This window comes from Schistocerca nitens, chromosome 8, assembly GCF_023898315.1.
Source record: "Schistocerca nitens isolate TAMUIC-IGC-003100 chromosome 8, iqSchNite1.1, whole genome shotgun sequence".
Classification (NCBI taxonomy): domain Eukaryota; kingdom Metazoa; phylum Arthropoda; class Insecta; order Orthoptera; family Acrididae; genus Schistocerca; species Schistocerca nitens.
Genome location: NC_064621.1, coordinates 408787104 through 408811019, shown reverse-complemented (window position 1 = coordinate 408811019; position 23916 = coordinate 408787104). Strand labels below are relative to the sequence as shown.

Here is a 23916-nt window from a genome sequence, read left to right as displayed (position 1 = left end):
GATCGGTTGGTAGGACATGTTCTGAGGCATCAAGGGATCACCAATTTAGTATTGGAGGGCAGCGTGGAGAGTAAAAATCGTAGGGGGAGACCAAGAGATGAATACACTAAGCAGATTCAGAAGGATGTAGGTTGCAGTAGGTACTGGGAGATGAAGAAGCTCGCACAGGATAGAGTAGCATGGAGAGCTGCATCAAACCAGTCTCGGGACTGAAGACCACAACAACAACAACATATTTAACTCAGGCAACGGCAAGCGTTATTAGAGTCTGTTTATCGTATAGTGTTTAACTTGTGTTTTTGGTTAAAATAAATTGTGTTTATACTTCATGACTGTCCATCAATGCAACCATCCCTTCAGAATTAGATCTTAGTACATCCAAATGGCGCAGTATTCTTGCAGGCCCAAAATTCTGAATTTTAATTAGATTCTAAAGAATTATGTTTTAATTTAACTAACTGTTCTCAATCAGTATGATCGCACCTTTCAGTGAATTAATGTCAGTGTTTATTCGATGAGAGTACTGGTATCTTAATGGTTACTATATAACAAGTTAATAATTTTTAAATTAATTGTAATTAATTTATTCCCAACTTCGTTGGGTAATGACTCTAAATAATTTACAATAAAAGAAAGTATCAGAGCGCTTATTTGCATTAGCTTTCGGTAGTCCACTAAGCTTAAAACGCATCCAGTAAGTTTAAAGAGTCACGGATCCAGTTTCTCTATAAATCATTTAGTTTTAAGATCACCTGACATCATGTCTTATCGCATTAGCATAGAAATATGCCGAATGTCAATTACTGGCTAAATGGGCTGAAAGTTATTTATTGTGCAGCAGGAGTCGGTGGTGATGTGGCCCTGACTATTCGCTCTCGTGTGCGTGATGTTGCAAAGACAGTATGGAATATTTAGGTCACAACATGCAAAAGTGGGGAAGTGGGCGCAAGACAGCTACAATAATGGTATGATCGCTGCTTTTGACCGATAGTTGGTCAAACTAACTGGCTTTTGCTTGATTCTTGGTCTGCGTATAGAAATCAAACTTCTTTAGAGCAAATTATTCCTACTGAAAAGTGCGTGACATTGCAGTTCACACCATTTGGAACTGCTGGACAGATTCAGTCACTAGATGTTTGTTTTTCCGTGCCTACATTGCATATTATAGCACTATCTGTAGCTACAACTTGACGGACAACAAGTTTTTCGATGAGATCCACGGTAGACTGTTCCGATTTCGGCTGCATGCCGCCGCATTCCGTGAGCTCTCATCACCCTCTGACACCAGTATGATTCTGTATGCATTCCTTGGATGCTCAGCCTATCGTCTTGCACGGTTTGTAACACCCAGGTAAGTTCGTTTTGTATCTTGATAGTGCGAAACTTCATGATCACTGCGACGCGCAGTTCTTCTTTCGGTGTTCATGGTGCAAGCTAATGATTTGTTTTGAACATTTCTTGAATGTCAACGATTGCTATTTTGAGAATTCTAATACGTACATCCCACAGAAGGTTTATCTCTGCTCTCATGGACACTGACACTCTGTCGCCCACCTGATGCACGTGGTGAGTCGTCTCCTGCTAATATTTAACACAGAATTTTCAGATGCGCCTTTCTAAAAATTGAACTTGCGTTCTAACACTCAATTGTTTCATGTGAATGGTTATTATAGTTATTCTAGGACAAATGGTTGCAGACACCAACTTGGAAGCTAACCTCTCTCTCTGTTTTGTCAGTGTCTCTCTGTTTCCGCGTACGGTTTATGTGTGTGTGTGTGTGTTTGTTTGTGTGTGTAATAAAATAAATTCCATCATTAACTCGATAAGTGTTTCCCGATGGCAGTACACAGACATTCTCTACGTAGGCGGTCTCTCCCAGTAATGACACACTGAAGATTCATGGGCTTTTAAGCCAAATATCTACTGAGTTGGAGGTGGGATTTAAAAAGTAATAGTTCCGAAAATTCACAAGCGGACTTTTTGTTCCAGTATTTGTCTTACAAATAATAGAAGCTTTCTTGTTTAGGATCTGGGGATTTAATTTAAGCCAGCAACAATATTACAATATATTTAAACCTTATGTATTTAAAAGTGTAATTGTTTGTGACCATAGTCGCTTTCATTTGCGGGTGGTGCAAGCAACTACAAGTGCAGAAAATAAAAAATTTAGAAATTGTAAGATTATTAGATGTCATGTACAGAGAACTTCTGTAGAAGAATGCCATGACTGGGAAAATTCTCAGTTGTAGTCCCTGTTTCCTCACGATCCCACATTTCTACACTCATGAAGTGCACTAAACATTTATAAAGATGAAGCTTCCTGGAAGATTCAAATGTGTCCCAGCTGATACCCGACCTCAGGACCTTTGCGTTTAGCGACCAAGTTTTTATCCAAGGCAGTGGCTCTGTAATTATGGAGGGAAGGTTTCCATTATATTAATTTACATATTAATGTATGTTTCTGGAATACACTTTCCTCCAGGAAAGTTAGCCGAGCAAGTTATGCAGCAGAACGTCAGTGAAGCCTTAGTAGTTCAGGCAAGGGCGAAAGTGAAGCAGTGCTGACATGTCCTGAGTCGTATTAGGGTATCTCAGTTAATAGATCACCTACCCACTAAAAGCAAGCATCCCAGGTTGTAGTCCCGTCTAGCACACATACCTAATTTTCCAGGAAATTTCAGTACTAGCACTGTTTTAAGTGGCTCTTTCTTGATCTGAAGGAGTTCAATTTTCAGCTTTCCTATTCAGACAAAGTATGTGTAACTCTCAACCAGCAGGTTTGACAGTTTAAGACAACGTATTTGTTTTCTTTTTAGAGAGCAACGGAGTTTTTGTTACTCGCTGAAGGCTGTTAGAAGGTTCATTCTCTCGATAATTGTGTGGCAACTGTCGTCGAAGGGGCTGAAGAGGGCTACACAGAAGAGCGAGCGCTCTGTGATAACTGAAGCCATAACGGATGAGCGGTATGGGGCGAAAGCAAACAGGGAGACTCGCGCTTCTGAACCAATCTGTGGCCGTCCGTGCGGACAAAAGGCGCCCACAGTAGGTGGGCCGCCCGGGTCGCCCTCCGCCCACATCGACAATTCCCACAGCCCCTCTCCCGCGGCAGTCCACCGGGCTAGACGCCGGTGTCAAACGTCGACCCAGTTCCGGAGCACTGCAGCGACACCGGCTCCCCCCTCGGGGCATAACGACTGCCCAACTGTTTCACCGCGGCTGGACCGACGCCGCGCGGCGAATACAGAAAACCTGCGAGTGGTCATTCGGCGCGCGCGCCGCGGCGGTTTGAATGTCGCGCACGTAGCGACTGCGTCCCGGCGGGAGGGTCGCTGGAGGGGACGTGAAGAGGAGGGGGGAGAAGGTGGCACAATGAGATTGAGGGTCGTTCTAGCCCGGGGCGCCCACCCTTCGGACGGTGGACACAAACAAAAGAGGCCCGGGCCCGGAGTCCGAGCGCCACGCCAAATGATGGACACTAAGGCGACGCGAGCAGTGGGAGTGTGAGAAACAATTGCAACGGCGGCTCAGGAAACTAAGGCCTCGTGTACAGTAACGCATTAGGTAACGTGATCTACAGTAAAGCATTTATTAGTTCCCGGCACAACGCGGAACGTTTCTGGCTCGTACATGGAGTAGCAGCTGAATGATATGATTAGTGGCTCCAAATAGGTTACAGGTTGAACATCAACAGAAGTGAAGTAAGGGTAATTAAATGTAGAAGACTTACGTGACGCTGGACGAATTAGACTTGCACACTGGACACTAAAAATTGCAGATGCGTTTCTTATTTAGGCAGCAAACTAGGTGATGATGCCCACGTAAGGTGATATTAAATGACTGACTGACTGAGTGAATGACTGACTGAAGCACGAAAATCATTTCTGAAAAGGAGAGATTTGTTAACATCTAGTACAAGTTTAAGTGTTAAGATGAAGGTATTTGTCTCTAGTGCTTGCTTATATAGAAGTGAAATGTGAGATATTAGCATTTCAGACATAAAGATAATATGAGCTAATGAAATGTGACCCAACAAAAGAAAACTGAATATTAAATGCGTAGATTCAACTACAGATATTAGTAATTTATTGTTCAGTTTTACTAAAAGAAGGGATCAGTTCACAGGTAACGGAAATTTGCGGAATAAAGATGAAAGGGTACAGTCCTGCCCGACATATAAAAGATGTATAGCAACATACTTTGTTGTTCTTGTCAGAACAGCGTTTTTGTAGAATAACACTATTTAATACACCGAAGTCGGATACTAATGTAGGAAAGAAGGGAAATTTGTATGATTAATTATTCAGATGTGCACTTCCTTAAAATAGATCCCTGAATCCAGTTTGGTAATGTTTGTGAATTGAATGAATGTCTGGTCGTCTGCTGAGCACAGTTAGTGAAGGTAGGTTATATAATAATCTTTGAGACAGTTCTCTGGTCACCATCGGCTGAACCAAAGAGAGGAAGTATACCAGAGCACCAGAGGGCCTGGAGTGTGGCTGACCAATACGGTGGCAGGGTCCTCCCCCAATTCTGCGGAAGTGCGTGATGACCGGATGAACGGCCATGTTTCAGCACTCTGTCACTGGTTCCTGAGGTGTGAAGACTTGCTCTATGTGTGCTCCAGAAAAACAAACTTAAATGAAAATAGTACGACTGTAGAACATTTAGGAGTAGATGAACTAATAATTTCTCTTTTCAGAAACTTTTGATGGGAGGCTGAAGTAAATTGTTCTGAAAAAGATAGGCAGGTAAAAAGAACATGGGGAACATAGGATTCTTCCGAAGTGACATAGAAACCACGTGTTGTAATCATAAGACGAAATACTATCGTGTGGTAGTATTAAGATGAAATACTTGCGTGTGTAAATCTAAGTTGAAAATAATTAAGATTTCCGAGTGCAGAACTTGAATTACAGACAAGCACTTCCACGTGGTGAGTACAGTGTGAGTCTCAACCAGACTATGAGACAATAGAAAGAATTAGAAGTGCTTGTCCTAGCATTCATTTGAGGATCCGTGTGTGAAATAAATAAGATACCAAAACTTCCATTCTGAGGTACATTCGTGTGATACCAGCATGATATTCAGATACACTGACAGTGCATTAAGGTGAGTCAGCCATCTACCCGGCAACTCCATGAGGGTTGCGTTGCACAAGGAGACGTGCATAAATCCTCCAGAGTTTGTGGTAGGAAAATTATTACGTGGGTCAGTGACGTGAGAATCTGGGGTGACTCTTGTTTGATGTGGGAGAGCAGAACGAGTAGGAAACCAAACATTTTGTTTTTAGAGATGTGTTTTATACTATCAGTGCGATTTATTATGTGTATTTCATCTATGTGATTTGCATGAGACAGTAGGGAATTTAGTGGGTCAAGCATTATTTTTCCCAGTACAGCAAGAAAATCAGTAAATTCGTTATGCTGCTAATGAATGAGATTACGAGAGTGTGGGAGAGAATGAAGTAGCAAAAGATTCCTCACCAATCCAGAAAGTGCACAGTAGCAATAGACAGAAACATTAAGAGACGATAGACTACTAAAATGCTTGTGTTATATCATGCCCGTAGAGTGGAGAATCACTTGTTTTACTTTTGTGTTTAAGTATAACGCCAGATATTTTGCAACATTAGCACGAAAGATTTTATTATAATAAAAGAGGAGATGTATGAGACAAGTAGTGGTCTTGATTATTGAGTTGTGGGAAGCCATTTTGTTGAGGTATTTTAACATAACCTCCTTTTTCTTGCTGGGTTGTCCAAGCTTTGGATAAAATATTTATGACAGGAAGGAAATGTGGCCTTGCCAGGGTGGAATGAGCCCATCAGAAATATGCAATAGCTCTTAGTCAAAGGCGTTATCCATCCGTTGCATTAAAAACTAAGGACGAGAATAAATTATAGCTTACCTGAAAGGCACTAGGGCTCATATTGCAAGCATAGTAGCAGTTGGTATGATGATCATGAAAATATTTCTGATGTAAGAATAATAATTGCACTCGGTAGGCAAGCCACGAATCTAGTAGGCCTGACTAGTAGATGCCACAGAATGGGGTAGGAATCTCCTAAAGATTAGGAATACAGTAAGAAGCTTCCATCGAAAGATGATGGCAGTAGTTACTCGGAGACGAAGAGAATTGTGCGGGATAAAGAGGCGTGTAAATCTGTAACAAACCAATCTGCAGACAGAAGAACAAAACAACAATTGTCATAGTGTCTGGCGCGCGGGATTAGCTGAGCGGTCTTGGGCCCTGCAGTCATGGACTGTGCGGCTGATCCTGGCGGAGGTTCTAGTCCTCCCTTGGGCATGGGTGTGTGTGATTGTCCTTAGGATAATTTAGGTTAAGTAGTGTGCAAGTTTAGAGACTGATGACCTTAGCAGTTAAGTCCCATAAGATTTCACACACATATCAACATTTTTTTGTCATAGTGTCTACACATCTCGTTCACCCTTTCTGACTAGATAAAGAAAATGAAAACATATTGAATTTTGTGCATTGCTGAAATTGGAAGTGACACTCCGAGTTCGCTGTGACAGTCTCAGTACTTTTCCAAATGAAGGAAGAAGGGACCACCCCTCAAACTAACTAAACAGAATTACATAATAGAAAATTCCTAAATAATATTCGTTAAATACTACAAACGGTTTAACTCCACTCCCAATTGTTAATGGTAACGAATCTATGTTACTGATTTTGTGATGTTCAATAACGTTGTAGAAAGCATATCGCTAAAGAACTACAATTTAATTTACACATTTTTGTAACAGTACAGTTGTGTTTTACTTTTTCTCTCACGCGTTGCCTTTTATTAGTTTTATTATAATTTAAATCAGCAATGTGATTTCGCTGTGAGCTGTTAACTTATAGCCGAATTGTGCAGGCGCTACATACAAATTCTTCAACTGTTAAATCCACTGCGAATCTCGTTGTAGCTGTATTTTTGCTTTCTACGACTGTTTTATGTCTTCAATATCCTTTCACTGACTGTCTGCACAACGTGTCAGTCGCGTTCTCCTAATCATTTATGTTTATGAGGTGCTGTATTGATTTCGAATCATGGTGGGGTGGCGCTTCGGGATTGTTTAACGACAGTTTTCTTTCCCTTTATATAGTGTGAACATATTATGGCACATCAAGTAGGTAATTGCTTTTGCTGTGACGGTCTGGAATATTTTGAGACTATACAATGCACAAGGCCGTTTTATTTGTAGTAATTACTGTTTTTCAATATAAATCGCTTATTCACGCCGTTTCCACACCTAATTGCTTTTGTGGTATTTGTCGATGTGTCTGCTTGTTCATTCACATTTCTAAAATGACTTTCATTTTAATATAATACGTTGTTAGATCATTGCAAACAGATTAGTATACATTTCAAGTTACATACCATTACCCTTCGAAATAATTTGACAGAGCCTGAGACCGGTAGTGACACAGGTAGGCTAGACACGTATACTTCCAAACAAATACAGGTACTTATTATGCCACATGAGAAATACGATGCCAAAGAATAGAATAATTCTCACATTTATATTGTATACCTTTTATTATCAAAATAACGTTTTCTTTCTTTCTACCATCTGATAATTTGACTATCCTTGGATATCGTCGTCCGTCTGGTTGAAGACCTATTGAACAAAATATGTGGAAGGTAAATGAAAACTGTGATCCAAAATATAGTTGCTCAATTCAATATACATTTGTATATATGTGTATGCAAGTGCTACAGCCTTGTAGAATAAGATGGTTCTTTTGAAAACAACAGCATTATAGATTTGTAGGTAAATCACAGTTTTCCCCAAACTTCTATCCGCATTGATGTACAAGATAGAATCTTGTGAAAAAGCACGAATCATTCTTAAACAACAATAATAAGGACTTGCAGAGCTAAATGTAAGCTCTAATGTGTGAACTACACAAAATTTTTAGATGTTACAGTATAACGAAATTAGGGTAAAATTTGAGTAATTATTCATATTTCGAAAATAGGCAACAAAAGGATTTGCCCCAGCTTCTTACTATAAGAATGATCACTGCGTCTGAAACATCATATCGTATCAAATATTCGAGCATCTGTGTTCGTGCACAAGAAATTATAACCACTGATCACTATAGATTCATATACTTAAGAGATTTCTGGTTAATATATGGACTCTCTCAAAATGAAATAATATATTCAACCCACTGAGGTTTTATAAATTGATATTATGGCCAGCCAACATATTATGTCCCAAAAAGATGCACAAAGTTCTATTCAGTACTTCAACTAATTTTATGAGGGGAGAGTCTTCAGACCAGTGAGGAATCACTTACCGATTTCCTCGAGGCTCACTCTTAGGTCCACTTCTGTTTTTCTCTGCCACTACAGAATTTCTACAAGAACTAATGTGTGTGAAACGTCTGAGGATTGGATAAAGGTATTAAAACAAAGTATAAATTTATTTTATTAGTGTCAGTTTCTCCTTTGTTTCTACATTGTTGCTTCGTTTCTTTTGGTTTTCGACTTTCCAGCTTGGTTCTACAGATATTTTTCCTAATCATCCTGTGGTGTAGTTCTTCTTGTTGTCTCCGTGCTTGCTAAGAAAATGGGATGAGAAGTTCCGCCTTATGCAAGACACCTTTTTTCTTTTTTTTTTTCACCCATACATGTTTCAGCATATTTGTGCTATCGTCAGTGGGTTTTATTATTTTTGTTTTTAACAACACATTTACAGTTAAAAATAAGTAAATAGAGCCCACTGACGATGCCACAAAAGTGCTGAAACACGTATGGGTGAAACAAAAGAAAAAAAAGGTGTCTTGTATAAAGCGGAACTTCTCATCCCGATATTTTTCCTGTTCAGGTTTTGTATTCTGAGAGTAACCATTAGCTGTGGCAGGATCTTCCAAGTGCCGCAACAGGGATTGCCATGCTCGTGGCCATATTACAGGTGTCAGCAGTACCTGCTGAAATCCTTGCTGAACAGCTGACGAAGAATGTTATTGCGAATGCTAACATTTTGCTCTGCAAACAAGAACAATTTTAAGTCAGCTTTTCCCAAATAAATGGATAGCTATTGGGGTAGCAGCTGGTAGGCCTGTTCGGTCTCAGCGCATTAGATTTTTATTTTTGGGGAAATTTAAAGCACACTGTGTATTCAAGAGTTGTTGCGAAAGTTGACTTTCTTTCACCATTATGTTGGAGAAAGGTTTCTGCAGATACAGCAGACATCTGGATTATGGGAGCGAATGAGGCAATCCATGAGGAGACACGTAGAAGCCTGTGTTAGAGCTAAAGGTAGAAATTAAGAGCATTCCATTGAGACTTCAGGAAACCACATTTGTAAACAAGAGAAAATTAAAAGATACATATAGAAGCAAACTAAAAATACCCAGAGACGTAAACGAAGCTAATATATAGCAACAAAAAAAGTGGTAACTAAGAAGATAACAGGAAGACGATATCTATATATGAACTTCTTTTCTTGTTATTCAGTCATCTATCCATTCCACAAGACTTTCCCGGATGCCAGTTAGTAGCCTGCATATGTGAAAGACCCTTCGTCTAATATACAATAAGCTGAACTACTTTTTTTATAGATAACACTACTGTTGTCATCAATCCAAACATGTGTACAGCAACAGAATAATTGTTAAATAATATTCTAAAAAGTATTATTGATAGTTTTTCAACCAGTAGTGACTCAGTATTTAAAATAGACGCAACATTATCGAGTCTCCTCATATAGAGTTAATACACCACAAACAATCATAGCACATGATTAGGAAATCGTTGTTAAGTAAGCTGCAGTCCCATTTTTTGGAAATCGAAAGCCGCCACCAATTCAAGGTTGCCTGTCTTACGGCTTCCAGGGAATCAAAAGTTAGAGTATCATTATTTCATGTCATTACTCAGAGAATTAAAATTGAAAGTGCTGTCATAAGATACTCTAAGAAGTATAAACTTATGTTAAGAGTTTAGCACAGTAGCTCAAGTATGAATGTTAGAAAACTGTGTACATTTCATGGGGCATACGCAGACACTATTTGACGAGTATTTGAGAATTAGAGCACTTAGAATCTACCAACAAACTTTACACTCGCTGACACCCAGACAAGATGATGAAAAAGTTACCTACTTACTCACTTCGAACTGGCTAGATGGCAACAAGCCAGCAACGTGTAATGATTCAACATAATTGTATAAATGCGTGAAAGCTGTACATAATTTTGTCTTTATCAATTTATGACTAGTCTGGGACCTTGATTTTCCATGTTCCAATTATGCTGTGGAACAGAGCATAAGGTTTTATAGTTTGTACAATAAGTAATGAATTGCAGAGTAAAAAGACTTTTGACATAAAATTACATTCCATGCAAGTCATACAAGAACATCTACTCACTTTGAACGCTGGACACGTAGAGTATCTGTGTAGCTGAGTGCATTATATGATTTACAAAACGGCCGTAGTGTGCTGCATGAAGCGAAACAATACTACCTTCGCCTTAATCATAGTTTGGCAAACTAGGATGCTGCGCATTGACGGCAGTGCGCCGTAGGGAAAGTAATTTCGTATCCCGCAGATACAAATAAAAGTTATGTACGCCTTATATATGGCAGAAATAATACAAATCTTTAATGAAAATTTATAAGCAACAGTCCATACATATTATAAAAATGGATATGTGTGTGTGTGTGTGTGTGTGTGTGTGTGTGTGTGTGTGTGTGTTGTAATGCATATATGCATTCCCTTCACGTGTTTAAGACAAGTATTACGCACATTTATGCGATCGGGTATGCTCAGTAGCAGCCACGCCACACGTACATTTAACAATTAAGCGTCATCAAGAGCATTAGGGATGAAATCATAGGAGGCAATGTTGTGCAACATTAGTAGGGACGGGATCCGACTATTCGGGAGTAGGACCTTACACTCTGAGACAGTGTTCCGAGCCAAACTTCCGTCACTATGTCCGCAAATGTGACGTCAGATCCGCCTAGCAACAACGATCTGTACGCCCATTGATTATATATATATATATATATATATATATATATATATATATATATATATATATATATATTGGGAACGAGAGAAGTACCCTCATGGGCTGAAAGAGGAAGATGGGGTGGTCTCTCTTGTCCTTCGGGAAGAGAGGGCGAGTTAGTCGCAAGGAGCCACGCAAAACGCACGGTCGAGTAACCGGGGCGGCTCTAACAGAACGGTCGCGAGTGCATATTTTAGATGTTGAACAAGATATAAAGTTATTAGTTATAAGAACGCCACGTGTCGTGGGCAGTGTCTAGCATTATGTAAAGTCAGAAAACTATGTTAATGTGTGCACAGGGTTGAATATAACAGCGTAGTCTAGAGCCGCGATATTGCAAAGGCTTATTCTGTGGCATGTGTAACAAATCAATTTCTGTATTAAAACAAGTATGGTACAAATGTTGTTGACAATTAACACCTGGCATCCCTAAAGACTCCACTTCAGCAGGATCACCACCTGCATGGAACTTGGCGACTGAGCGCTACTTCTGTGCCACGAGGGACTTGCCGAAGCAGCAAGACATCAGGTTAGTGATACCACCCAGACAAATACTTCCTTCTCGCTACAATGCCAATGAGGGTGTTATATTGCGTGCGTGTGTGTGTGTGTGTGTGTGTGTGTGTGTGTGTGTGTGTGTTTGTGTGTGTGTGTGTTTGTATGTGTGTATGATCCACATCCCCTAAATCACTGCACCATTTCAACGAAACTTGGCACGTACATCCCTCACAGTCTGGTAACAATCACTGTCTGGGTAAGAACAACCTACCTATCGTAGTTCAGGATACATGATGTCTTAAACAATGACATGCATGAAATACTACCATATCATGCATGACGTCCTTATTTATTACTTCTATACCACTAACTGAATTCGCATTATATTTTGCAGAAGGTGTCTGCAAATGTTACTGAATGTAGATATACAAACATATCATTGTACGACACATAGTTAAAGAGATGTGACGTTGAGACACGTGAAACAATACAGCATCATGTGTGTTCAAATAAATTTATTTTTTACTACTTAGACACTCTACTGGTTGAGCCTAGCGTAAGGAAATCCAATGAACCTACCAGCTCTTTTGACAGCTTTCAACTGCGAATTGCTTTCGGCTGTAGGCGAGAAGATTAGGCGTCTCCAGGGTTATGAAGAGGCGTTGTAAGTAGGCTGTTTAGGTATTTATGTTGGTAACGCCACGTAGCACTCTATATGAAAATCACTGACAGTGCTGTGTGAAGGCTGTGGTTGATTTGCATTGTTGGAGTATATGCTATTGTAGTGTTGGGCAGTTGGCTGTTAACAGCACGTAGCGTTGCGCAGTTGGAGGTGAGCCGCCAGAAGTGGTGGATGTGGGGAGAGATATGGCGGAGTTTTGAGAGCGGATGATCTGGACGTGTGTCCATCAGAGACAGTAAATTTGTAAGGCTAGATGTCATGAACTGCTATATATATATTATGACTTGTGAACACTATTAAGGTAAACACATTGTTTGTTCTCTATCAAAATCTTTCATTTGCTAACTATGCTTATCAGTAGTTAGTGCCTTCAGTAGTTTGAATCTTTTATTTAGCGGGCAATAGTGGCGCTCGCTGTATTGCAGTAGGTCGAGTAACGAAGATTTTTGTGAGGTAAAAGATTTGTGAAAGGTATAGGTTAATGTTAGTCAGGGCCATTCTTTTGTAGGGATTATTGAAAGTCAGATTGCGTTGCGCTAAAAATATTGTGTGTCAGTTTAGTGTTGATCAGAATAGGTAAAGAGCGAAATGTCTGATTACGTTCCGTTCTGCTCAGCTGTTTGAAAATCAAATAATTTAAGAGGTTTATAAGCACAGTAATTTATTAATTTTTCTAAGGGGACGTTTCATATGTCGACCCTTGGCCGAGGATACCTCACTGGAATTTTCCGATTTTTCCTTGTAGTTTGTGTAATTAGTGTAGCTATTGTTTATTGCTAGTTTGTAATTATAGAGAGAATTTCCTTTGTAGTTGTAGTTTTTCATTGTTGTACAGTAAACCAGTTGTGGGATGCATGTAGATTTGCACCAAGTATTTCGCAGCTGCGCTTGCAATTAATGAGATATTATTTTCAATGCTATGTTAATATGTTTTCTTATTTTGCTCTTCAAATTGTACTTTTCTGTGTTATCGTGTGAAATACTGACACAATAATGGCGTCTGAAAAACGTAATACTAGGCTCCAAAGTAAACTGAGAAGTGACAGTGAAGACAAAAGCAGTGTGTTAACGCTAACGTGTAATGAATTAACTAATGTTGAAAGTAGTAATTTGGTAATTGTGCATAGGGAGATGGATCTGGCTGCAAATAATGCTGTGGACAGTGAAACAATTAGTAAACGGGGAAGCATCATCAATCAATCGGTCGGCAACAGCTCACCTCAGGAATCCGAAATGACAGGACACAATCTGGCAAATACTGTAGATTCAGGTTTTGGGTCCTCACCGTTTTCTCTAATAAGTCAAGACAGATTTTCTGCTTGTCAAAATGTGAATGTTTGTTGTTGTTGTGGTCTTCAGTCCTGAGACTGGTTTGATGCAGCTCTCCATGCTACTCTATCCTGTGCAAGCTTCTTCATCTCCCAGTACCTACTGCAACCTACATCCTTCTGAATCTGCTTAGTGTATGCATCTCTTGGTCTCCCCCTACGATTTTTACCCTCCACGCTGCCCTCCAATACTAAATTGGTGATCCCTTGATGCCTCAGAACATGTCCTACCAACCGATCCCTTCTTCTGGTCAAGTTGTGCCACAAACTCCTCTTCTCCCCAATCCGATTCAGTACCTCCTCATTAGTTATGTGATCTACCCATCTAATCTTCAGCATTCTTCTGTAGCACCACATTTCGAAAGCTTCTATTCTCTTCTTGTCCAAACTATTTATCGTCCATGTTTCACTTCCATACATGGCTACACTCCATACAAATACTTTCAGAAAAGACTTCCTGACACTTAAATCTATACTCGATGTTAACAAATTTCTCTTCTTCAGAAACGCTTTCCTTGCCATTGCCAGTCTACCTTTTATATCCTCTCTACTTCGACCATCATCAGTTATTTGGCTCCCCAAATAGCAAAACTCCTTTACTACTTCAAGTGTCTCATTTCCTAATCTAATACCCTCAACATCACCCGACTTAATTCGGCTACATTCCATTATCCTCGTTTTGATTTTGTTGATGTTCATCTTATATCCTCCCTTCAAGACACCATCCATTCCGTTCAACTGCTCTTCCAAGTCCTTTGCTGTCTCTGACAGAATTACAATGTCATCGGGGAACCTCAAAGTTTTTTACTTCTTCTCCATGAATTTTAATACCTACTCCGAATTTTTCTTTTGTTTCCTTTACTGCTTGCTCAATATACAGATTGAATAACATCGGGGAGAGACTACAACCCTGTCTTACTCCCTTCCCAACCACTGCTTCCCTTTCATGTCCCTCGACTCTTATAACTGCCATCTGGTTTCTGTAGAAATTGTAAATAGCCTTTCGCTCCCTGTATTTTACCCCTGCCTTTAGAATTTGCAAGAGAGTATTCCAGGCAACATTGTCAAAAGCTTTCTCTAAGTCTACAAATGCTAGAAACGTAGGTTTGCCTTTCCTTAATCTTTCTTCTAAGATAAGTCGTAAGGTCAGTATTGCCTCACGTGTTCCAGTATTTCTACGGAATCCAAACTGATCTTCCCCGAGGTCGGCTTCTACCAGTTTTTCCATTCGTCTGTAAAGAATTTGTGTTAGTATTTTGCAGCTGTGGCTTATTAAACTGATTGTTCGGTAATTCTCACATCTGTCAACACCTGCTTTCTTTGGGATTGGAATTATTATATTCTTCTTGAAGTCTGAGGGTATTTCGCCTGTTTCATACATCTTGCTCACCAGATGGTAGAGTTTTGTCAGGACTGGCTCTCCCAAGGCCGTCAGTAGTTCCAATGGAATGTTGTCTACTCCGGGGGCCTTGTTTCGACTCAGGTCTTTCAGTGCTCTGTCAAACTCTTCACGCAGTATCTTATCTCCCATTTCATCTTCATCTACATCCTCTTCCATTTCCATAATATTGTCCTCAAGTACATCGCCCTTGTATAGACCCTCTATATACTCCTTCCACCTTTCTGCTTTCCCTTCTTTGCTTAGAACTGGGTTTCCATCTGAGCTCTTGATGTTCATAGAAGTGGTTCTCTTATCTCCAAAGGTCTCTTTAATTTTCCTGTAGGCAGTATCTATCTTACCCCTAGTGAGATAAGCCTCTACATCCTTACATTTGTCCTCTAGCCATCCCTGCTTAGCCATTTTGCACTTCCTGTCAATCTCATTTTTGAGACGTTTGTATTCCTTTTTGCCTGCTTCATTTACTGCATTTTTATATTTTCTCCTTTCATCAATTAAACTCAATATTTCTTCCGTTACCCAAGGATTTCTACTAGCCCTCGTCTTTTTACCTACTTTATCCTCTGCTGCCTTCACTACTTCATCCCTCAAAGCTACCCATTCTTCTTCTACTGTATTTCTTTCCCCCATTCCTGTCAATTGTTCCCTTATGCTCTCCCTGAAACTCTGTACAACCTCTGGTTCTTTCAGTTTATCCAGGTCCCATCTCTTTAAATTCCCACCTTTTTGCAGTTTCTTCAGTTTTAATCTACAGGTCATAACCAATAGATTGTGGTCAGAGTCCACATCTGCCCCTGGAAATGTCTTACAATTTAAAACCTGGTTCCTAAATCTCTGTCTTACCATTATATAATCTATCTGATACCTTTTAGTATCTCCAGGGTTCTTCCATGTATACAACCATGTGAATGTTGCCGGTGTAAATGCACTGCCGAAAAGCACTGAGGAACATGTTTCAGACACCAGTGAATTGTTATTACAATTAATACAACAAATGGGACAAAAGATTCAAAAGTTGGACACAATGGAAGAAAATCTTCAAAAGTTATACATGATGGAACAAAATCAGAGACAAACACAGCAAAAGCTTCAAAAGTTAGATACAATGGAACACAATCTTCAAAAGTTAGACACAATGGAACAAAATCTGCAAAAATTAGACGCCACGCTTGAACAAACACGTGATGATTTAACTGCAGGATTACATAACATCGAATCGAAATGTCAAAAAGTCTGTAATGACGTAAAAACACAAATTTGTGAGCATTTTCAACCTATTTTTTTGCGGCATGACAATGCATTACAGAATCACGAAGCAGCCATAAAAGAACTGCAAACTACTGTTCATGAAAATCACGATACCTTGCGGGCTAAAATTGACTCAGTTGCATTTACCGATTCGGTTACGCTACTTGCAAAAACTCAGGAAAACTTAAAGGACACAGTAGATACTGTGAAAATTGGTTCGGAGAGACACATGGAGGAAATTAGTTCATTATCAGAGAAAGTTGACGAACTTTCAGAACAGCTAAACAATTTATCTACGAAGGTAGATGATAATCTGAATGACACAAGACCGGTAGTCTTTAATGACAGAAGAAACGAACAAATTAGGAAATTCAAAGAAAATCAGAATCAAATTAATACGCAACACCAAAGAGAAATCTGGGAAGTACAAGAACAGTTGACACGGGTAATACACGAATTACTTATTTCAGAGGACACTCGCGCTCCAATACGGGAAGAGGGACATAGAAATACGGAAGAGCCACAAAATAATAACACAGGGCACTTCAGAAATTATGAAAGAAACTGGCAAGATATAACGAATTATGAGATGGAATCGCCGAAACGACGTAACAATGACCGACAAGACACTCGCCGACATGATGATTTTGACTATACGCTGTTTATTACTACGCGTAAATTCAAAATATTTAAGAATTCCGGCAACGACATTCATCCACAAGCGTGGCTCCATCAATTCTCTCATAGTTTTCCTCCCAACTGGTCATTACAGTACAGATTAGAATTTATGTGTGGCTATTTAGATAATGAACCAGCTGTAAGAATGCGATCGGCCATTCACGATTGTCACAGTGAAGGAGAATTTTATCACGCCTTCGTCTCAGCATATTGGTCTCAAGCTACACAAGAGCGAGTAAAACATAGCATCATAATGATGAAACATTTCGAACAATCTGAATTTTCCAGTCTTGTGAAATATTTTGAAGACATGTTGCACAAGAATCAGTACCTGTCAAACCCATACAGCCCCTCAGGACCTATCCGCATTTGCTTCATCAAACTGCCTCAACATTTACGACATATAATTTTGGCAGGACGTTGCAAAGACGACATTGAAGCTTTTCAGGGACTGTTACAAGAACAGGAAATTGACACTGACAATTGCGGGACGTGAAAACAGGAACACAACCATAACATGTCACATCCATCACAATTTCGCGATGACAGAAAAAATAACTGGACAGGACAAGGCTATTCTTATAACGAAAATCGTGACCAAAACAGACACCACCCATATGACAACCGTTGGGATAGTAGTAATAATTACAGGGAAAGATCACCTCTCCACGGTAATGACTATCACAGAGACAGTCAGAGAAACAGACAATATGGGAACCTAAATAATTATTCTCAAGTGAGACAGAATAACGTCAGACGCAATGGTTCACCGTGAAGTTACGATTCCGGGAGAAATTCTCCACCACATGACCGACAAAAAAGAAACTATGTAAACTACCGACAAACATCTATTAGGCGCACTACGAATGTAGTGTTGTGGACATGTTGGGAATGGGGATCTCACGGGGAGCGTGCACGGGATAACTCCCTGCAGACGCACTATCCTCTGTGCCCGCGGTGGCTCAGATGGATAGAGCGTCTGCCATGTAAGCAGGAGATCCCGGGTTCGAGTCCCGGTCGGGGCACACATTTTCAACATGTCCCCAATGAAGTGTATCAACGCCTGCTTGCAGCTAGCGTGTCTATTTAATTATCATTTCATTTCTAGCAAAGCTGCATGGTCATTGACGGTAACTGTTCTTTCGGGAACAGATACTACCGTCATATATAGTTTACAACAACAGACCTGAATTTCATCAGAACTGGCGGGATTCAAACAGGGCAGGGCCCTCTCGACAAGGTGAATCTGTAGAAGTTAGATCTCCAAATCCCAATAACGACGCGCGCCAACAAAGAGACAATAGGCAATGACTCATACCGCCGGCAGCCACAAAACGTACTTATGGAACTGACGACGCAGCTGCCGTAGCTAGTAATTACGTAAAAATGGAAGATATTAGGGACATCTTACTCCAGGATCATGACGTAAAACACAACAACATTGCATATCCTGTGATTCATATTACAGTAAATGACGTAAAATTTACGGCAGTACTTGACTCTGGCAGTCCCATTACAGTAATTAGTGGAACAGCCTTTAGCAAATGCAGCAAATCGAACGATTGCCCCACACTTCCGTTACGTAAGATTAAATTACAAGGTGCGATCGTTGGAAAAAGTGTAGCTGTATGCCAACAAACCAACTTAGAACTCTTTTGTCAAGAGCCACAGCTTCTCTATGAACTTTCTTATTGTTCAATTATTGTCGACGGAAATAATATTGGGAGTAAACTTTTTGAATGAATACAAAGCAATCTTAAACTTTCACGATGCTGAAATGAGTTTAGAGAAAGAAGGTAAGTCAATAGCTTTGAAATTAGAAGACTGGCTCTCAAACCATTACGAGGAAATTAATCGGCTTTACCTTCTGTTAGACAAGAGTTCGGAATTTTCGACGGAAATAGACACTAACAATCACTCTGCAAGTACTGACAGGGATGATATCGACGGTGTATTTGATACTAATGAGTTAATTAAGAATAAAATTCAAACAATTGAGAACTGTAATGACACTGACAAGCAGGACCTTTTTGAGATTTTACAAGCACATTCCACAGTTTTTACTCACAAAACAGTAACAATCAAGGGATTTCAATACCAATTTCGTGTTATTGAGCATACTAAATTTGTGTTAGACCATACGTAATTCCAGCACATTATAGAGACCGTGTTAGAACAGAAATACAATCTATGCTTGACGAGGGCATTATTGAGCCTGCAGTACGCTCACACAACAATCCATTACACGTTGTTGAGAAGAAAAATGGACCCGTCTGGCTTGTCTTAGATTCGAGAAAAATCAATACAATCATCATTCCTGAAACAGACAGGCCGCAAGCGATGGAAGAACTTGTTCAAAATTTTAATGGTGTAAAAGTGTTGTCTTCTATTTGTCTCAGACCCAGCTTTTATCAGATCGAACTTCATCCAGAATGTAGAAAATACACAGCTTTTCTTTGTTTCGGCGTTTGTTATCAATTTCGGAAAATTCGTTTTTGTTTGAACATTTCTTCGGCAGCATTCATTCGCGGGCTAAATTCCATATTACCTTATTTCTTAAAACGTCACATCACCTTATATGTGGATGATATTATAATAGCAGATGCCTCATGGAGACAACATAATCACATCCTCAACAGTTTGTTACGTATTTTTGCTGAATCTGGAATTACAGTTTGCTTGGAAAAGTCTGAATTCGGTAGGTCAAAGGTGAGGTTTTTGGGACGTATTATTTCTTCTGAAGGCATTCAGCCCGATCCTGAAAAGTTATAAGCAATCAGAGCCATTCCAGTTCCAACCACAAAAAAACAAAAAAAAAAAAAAAAAACAAGTCCGAAGTTTTCTGGGTCTCGTAAATTTTACCGTCGTTTTCTGAATATGCAAATTATAGTTACACCAAAACTTTGTTCTCTCAGTGGAAAGAATACTATTTCGAATTGGGACGAACAAGCACAGTTGGAATTCAGTTCTTTGAAAGAATCGCTACTTAACGCAACAATACTAGCTCATCCAGATCTGTCACAAGATTTCTGCCTTAGCACAGATTCTTCTAAAGCCGGTCTTGGTGCCCATTTATTTCAAAAAGCCATATAAAATGACACTACTGTTCAGAAAACCATTGCTTTTGCTAGCTGAGTGCTAACAAAATCTGAAAAAAATTATTCTGCTACTGAATTAGAAGCTTTAGCTATCGTTTGGGCATTTAACAAATTCCGGTTCTTCGTTTCTGGTAAGCACTTAAAAGTATACTGTGATCATCGTGCATTACAATTTCTTATGTCTTCAAAATTAAATCATGACAGGTTAAAACGTTGAGCTTTGTTTCTGCAAGAATTCCACTTCACAATAGTCTACATTCCCGGCAAGGAGAAAATTGTTGCGGACACACTGTCACGCGCACTGGTTGGGCTTGAGAAAAGTAACACAGAAGGCAACCTCGAGAAATATTTCAGTATTATTTGCATTCAAAAAGTCGCCTTTGAAAACTTCATCACCACATCTTTAAAGGACATTGCTCACGTTCAAGATAAAGATTTGGAAAGACATCAAAAGTAAATGTCATGAAAAGACACACACTCAGATTAGGCATTATTATCTGGTTACAAACAATATACTCTTCAAACGCTGCTCTGTTGATGACAAGCTATAGGTACTTTGCATTCCTGACGATTTTGTTAATAAGCTCATTTGGTACATTAATTTCAGCTACGCACATTTTGGTCCACGAAAATGTTATCATATTATTCGAACGACTTGTTATTTTAACAATATGGAAAAAAGAATTCGAAGAGTCTTGTCTATTTGTAAACTTTGTCAAAAGGCTAAACCATCTACAATCTCAAATCGTGCTCCGTTGTTTCCTACCATTCCTTCTAAATTAAAAGAATTTGCTGCTGTTGATCTCTTGGGACCCTTTGTCAGAACATCGAATGGATTTTCGTACGTTCTAGTCTCTGTTGAACTTACTTCAGAATTTGTTTCTTTCACTCCGTTAGGTGCCGGCCGCGGTGGTCTAGCGGTTCTAGGCGCTCAGTCAGGAACCGCGCGACTGCTACGGTCGCAGGTTCGAATCCTGCCTCGGGCATGGATGTGTGTGATGTCCTTAGGTTAGTTAGGTTTAAGTAGTTCTAAGTTCTAGGGGACGTATGACCTCAAATGTTGAGACCCATAGTGCTCAGAGCCATTTGAACCATTTCACTCCGTTACGTAAAGCCACTGGACTGTATGTGTCCAACGCCTTCGTTAAAAATTTCTTATGTGAAGTTGGTCACTTTAGTAAAGTCATTTCAGATAACGGACCGCAATTCAGATCAGCTGTTTGGTCACGCATGCTTCGGAACCATAAAATCGAACCTGTTTTTATTTCATTGCACTCACCACATTGTAACCCGTCTGAACGGATTATGAAAGAAATCAATAAGCTTTGCAGACTTTATTGTCACAGAAAGCATCATAATTGGGACAGATATTTACACTTATTTCAAAACATGCTGATTGAAATACCTCACGACTCCACTGCTTTACCACCTATTCTTGTACTGAAGAATGAAGAAACACCGAACAGAATCAGACAGCTTGTACCTTTCCCGAATGCACGTAAACTTCGACACAAAGACATAATTGATTTGGCTATTAAAAATACAATAACTGCAGCAGATAAAAGAAGAAAACTACACGGTAAAGCAAATGCAAAGAAATTATATATTGGTCAGAAAGTTCTCATTTAAGCTCATTCATTGTCACATAAGAAGAAACACTTGAGTCACAAATTCTTTCTGATTTACATTAGACCTACAGAATCCGACTTATACCCTTGAATTGAAGTTGAAATTCTGCGTACTAGGAAGAGTGAAGGTTTGCACCACATTTCACATGTCAAATCATTTAATGAAAGATAATCTTCTTTTTAACTTAGTCTTTGCCATAAAATTTTTCACTTCACGCTACTAGTACCATTTGTCACACTTATAAACTGTTATCATGCAACAATGTTTTGAACTTAACTATCCAGTCTAGAACCTAGGGAACATATTTAGACAGTAAATACCACTGCATTGTGATAGAGAACAGAGGACACAGTGTTACTGTGTGTGTACAGTCTTGCTTGTTAGTTGCACGATTACGTAACGACGATTAGGCTTACATACTTAGAATATATACTGCTAATGAGATTTTAATGCAAGATTTTGTTTTACTTCAAAAGACATTTTTTATTGGAAGTACTTCTTGTGAGATTAAAGATGACTTAGTATTTGGTTTCTTTGACAGTTTCACGATTACATCGCGACGCTACTAATGTGTGACAAAATTTTCATTGTTGCTTTTGTGCTGTATCTGTTTTATATCTGCACAGTTTTTCTGAATTCTTCTGGGAAGTTAAACATGTTTTAGTAGTAACTTTTGTGGTATAGCTACAATGAGACAGCCTTTTTCGTAGCACAACAATTCGTTACAGTGTAGTACTTTCTTGATCACGGTACTGCACGTAATAACTACGATATCTATACGCGTAGCATTTCGCTTTTGTTTATTACGAGTTAAGTACTACATTGACTTCCACAGAACTTTGCTTACGGACGAGGATAATCACGACACTAGGCACATTTTTTACCCTTAAGTAATGACAGAGATTATGTTACAACAAGATGCACAATTTAGCGCGGCAGTACACGCATTTGAGTGATTAATTTTGTACTTAAAACATTTATTTTTAAAGACTTTTCAATTACAAAGAAAGTTTTCCATGATGCATTTCATTCCATTGCTGTAATCTTTAACACCTGAGGGTATAATTACATTAATCCTCAGGGGGTACCATGTGTTTGGCAAGCACAAGGAGCTTATACAACTCCACACATAGGTAGCATATTTCTCTAACACAGAATTACACAGCTACCTGATTAGTTAACAGAGAAACAAACATTTATTTACTACATCAGTGAGAGATGTTTACGTAATTACACAGTTGGATAACTTAACACTTATGAAATTGTATTTTGTCTGTACTTTGTGAACTGTTCATATTTTTTGGGAACCATTGTGATATTATGAGAGCTTTGAATGTCGTATTTGGTAAGGGATCATGAGTTTTGAAGTACGTTTGAGGTATATGACTTTATTGAAGGTCTTGAAATTATTGAAAGAAGCTGCGACGATTTTGAGATGTAATTGATCTGTTGTGATGTTATTATTACGATGACGATGTGTATTATGCTGTTGTGTGTTTGTGATCAGTAAGATGGTGCTACCGTATATGAGGAACGTGATTACGTGTTTATATGGATATGAATAATGAATAGAAGTTAGAGACTCTGATTTGTGAGAAAGGATGTTGGAAACCAAGAATTGTACTTTCTGAGTTATGAGTTGTTTGTCCATGTGTGAATGTATCACAACACTGCTGTTCATGAGATTTCGTTTCTACACATTTCTACTATAACTTTTCGACCTGTGAAATTTTTTTATATAAGGCTGTCACTGTAGTGCAATCTGCTGCCATAAATATTTCGGTAAGAAAGCTAAGTGACCTTGACATAATGCGTTGTGGGCACCCACCTGCCTGGAGAAAAAGCCATTAGATAAAAAAAGAGGCCAATAACCTCGCTATCGACATTCCTTGCTAGAAAGCATCGCAAATACGACACGCTCATTACTTGGAAAGATACTTACATCTGCACACCAGATTATGACAAGCGTCTTTCTACGAGACTTGAGAGAATTTCTACTAACTTATGAAATGCTACATGACTATTCAATGACATTTTTATGCTTTGCTTTACATAGTGGCTTATTTCATTTGATATCTGGTTTCCAGCTGTGTTGCACCATTGGTTTTATAAAATAAAATTAAATGCATTTGCTACTGTGAACATTTTCTGTCAACAGATATATTAAATAATAATTTTATGATCCACGTTCTTCGAAAAAGGAGCACCTGGAAAGGAAAGAACAATAAGAAGGGACTAATAACAATAACTGCATACATAATTTTCTTTTCAAGTACTTGGTAATTTTTTGTAGAATAAGTTGTGGTGCACCACTTTAATTACATAGAC

General features: G+C 39.1%; 1 non-coding gene across 1 annotated transcript; it reads left to right on the top strand.

Moving 5' to 3' along the window:
* Positions 1–17811: 17811 nt before the first annotated feature.
* Positions 17812–17886, top strand: Trnat-ugu (transfer RNA threonine (anticodon UGU)). The gene has a single exon. It is a non-coding gene; the product is annotated as a tRNA-Thr (tRNA).
* Positions 17887–23916: the final 6030 nt, after the last annotated feature.